Here is a 2,617-nt window from a genome sequence, read left to right on the forward strand (position 1 = left end):
TTTTAAAATACTATTTTAAACCTTATAAAAATTTTAAACACACTATTTATATTTTTAAACATACTATTTAATTTTTTAAACATACCATTACAATTTTTAAACATAGCATTTCTCCCCTTATAATTTACAAGACTCAAATAATGTTTCTAAGAATTCAATAACCTTTACATGCTTAAAATAAATTTTCTAAGCTTAAAACTAGGGCTCATTAATCAAGTTGAAACAATTTTTTTAATTTAAACATACTATTTCTGAAGAGTAGGGTTTGTGGAAAAGAAGGATTGAGGAAGCAAGGCTGATGGAAACCAACGTCGGTATGCACCTTAGGAAGCCGCCAATGCCAAGGTAGGGAGCCGCCAATGCCTGGTTTCTTTTGGTTATCTAAGACTGCTTGATTCTTTTCAAAGAGCAAAAAAATGCCAAAAAATAGGTTGCGCCAACGCGCGGCCTATTGCTAGGCTTTTTTTGTATGTGAGGACATCATGCAAAAATATTAGATTGTTTAGTTGTTTTTAATGTCCTATGATCCCTTTGTGCAGACTTATTCCTTATGCCCGTGTTAGGGGTTTAAGGGAAGATGTTTTTGGTCTAAAGATTGCATTTGGCAAAGAGGGATATGTGCCAGAAAAGGGAGCATTTGTAGTTTCTCTATGGACATGTGAAAAAGAGACTACCTATGTGAATGATGAGATTAGAAGTGGATGGGATGCTATTTGGCATGACATTAACAGGGAGTTTGAGGAGAGGAGGTTAGAAGTAGACCAGAGTTGTAAATCCTTGAGGGTAGGATGTTCTATGTGTGGGAGGGGAACCATCGTACAGTGGCTTGGACACAAACTATCAAAGAAAGATTTTCTCAAACAAGAGCAAAGCACCATCATGTATTGTGTACGATCATTGATCCTACACGTGTGAGCGAGATTGCTCTCTTGGCAAGCTTGCAAAGGATGAATTAGTAAGCTGCTTATAAATTTATTTTTGACATCTTGATCATGTGGTGTTTTCTTGGGCAAATTGTACTTTTTTGTGTCTGTTTTTAAAAGCTTGAATACTCATGCATTGGTAACCACAACCTTGCGGGACAAGATTGTAAATTGTGCCAACATTAGTGCTATCAATCATGATGATTACATGAAATATTTGCCAGAGAGAGATAGAAGGTACAAAGGGAGTCAAGCCTTGGTACCCTCTTACTCGTAGATACTTGGGCAAGCTTGTTTATAATATGAGTATTTGATAGCTTAAGCTTTGCTTAATATTCATGCTTTGCTTTAAATTGTCATGTGATGAGATTCGATGTTATGTGAAGGTTCAAATTACTCAACCCTTGAACAAAAAGCTTGAGCAAGTGTGCTTGACCATGGGAGAAGATTAGGTGAAAAAATTGAAGCTAAGGAGATAGAGGAATTGGCCCCATGAGATATGGTGACCGCCCCACAAGATATGGTGACCGAATAGGGAAGGTATTTTGTAGTGTGTTTTACAATGGTGAGTTGCATGACTATTGAGATTAATATAGTCACATGATTCTACTTGCATTTCAAGACAATATTAATTCTAGACATAGTGTATTAAGAATGATTTCCATTTGTGTAGATCCTTAACATTATTGATCCAAAGCATGGTGATGTATGGCGAGCTAAAGTGTGGTCCTTAAAGTTGGATGTGGATATCTTTGCAACATTGGAGAAGCTGAATTTATTAGCATTCTGTGATGTACCAATAGAGTCCAAAATCTTTTGGTTGGGTTTATTGGAGGCAAACAAGACAACCAAAAATATGTTTGGCCTTGTGCGCGGAGATCATATCTATAAACAATAAGTCATGGTTTTCTATAGCTATTTGTGTTTAGTTGTTTGCAATTTCTGCAAATATGTCATGTGCATACTTTCCTTTGTGATGTGATTTATTTTTTCCTTGAAGCTGGCTTCGAAAAGAGGTCACTCTTGAAAAGATTTTACAAAGGGCAAATGTTATCCTTAAAGATTTTGTGGATGAGCCTAATGGCCTAGTGGTGCCCAATGACTGCTCTATGATTATTATGGGAGGGACCACATGGGAGCTCCCAAATAAGGTATGGAAAGATAACCACCAATACTAAAAGTCTCGTGCCCAGATCCATTTCCCTGTACCCAACACTAATAGCCATATATATATATATATATATATATTCTTACCATGCACCCGTCTCATTCTCTCACGAGCTACCTCCAAGAATCGTACCGTCAATGGACTCTTTTTGTATATCAATCTCTCAGATAAAAAATCACACACACACACACACACACACATATATAAAGCTTAAGCAACAATTATACATTCAAGGCCACCCACAACCACTTCTTCCCTAACCCGCATGCAAGTCCTCTTCTCTTCGCATCGAGAGTTCACTCAAGCGTGCTGCCCATGTGGGGTGCTCAAGACCCCAGCAAGTGACACCTTCAAAGTAAGAAAAGTCTGGAAGAAAATTGTGGTTAGATCGATGATAAGACACCGTTAGTAAAATTTATTTTAAAGAATATATACTTTTAAATCGTGAGGGGGCTGTGTTACCCATCTTACCATAGAAGTGACGAAGCTTCTAGTTGCCATAGCAAAGTTGTTGACATAGGAAGTA

The 2,617-nt window shown here is 37.3% G+C and overlaps 1 pseudogene; it reads left to right on the top strand.

Annotated features, from left to right (window-relative positions):
- Positions 1 to 316: 316 nt before the first annotated feature.
- On the top strand, positions 317 to 1,237 carry LOC147619672 (uncharacterized; annotated as a pseudogene).
- The last annotated feature ends 1,380 nt before the right edge of the window (positions 1,238 to 2,617 follow it).

This window comes from Cibotium barometz, chromosome 33 (assembly GCF_041138505.1).
Source record: "Cibotium barometz isolate CiBa-2024 chromosome 33, ASM4113850v1, whole genome shotgun sequence".
Classification (NCBI taxonomy): Eukaryota; Viridiplantae; Streptophyta; class Polypodiopsida; order Cyatheales; family Cibotiaceae; genus Cibotium; species Cibotium barometz.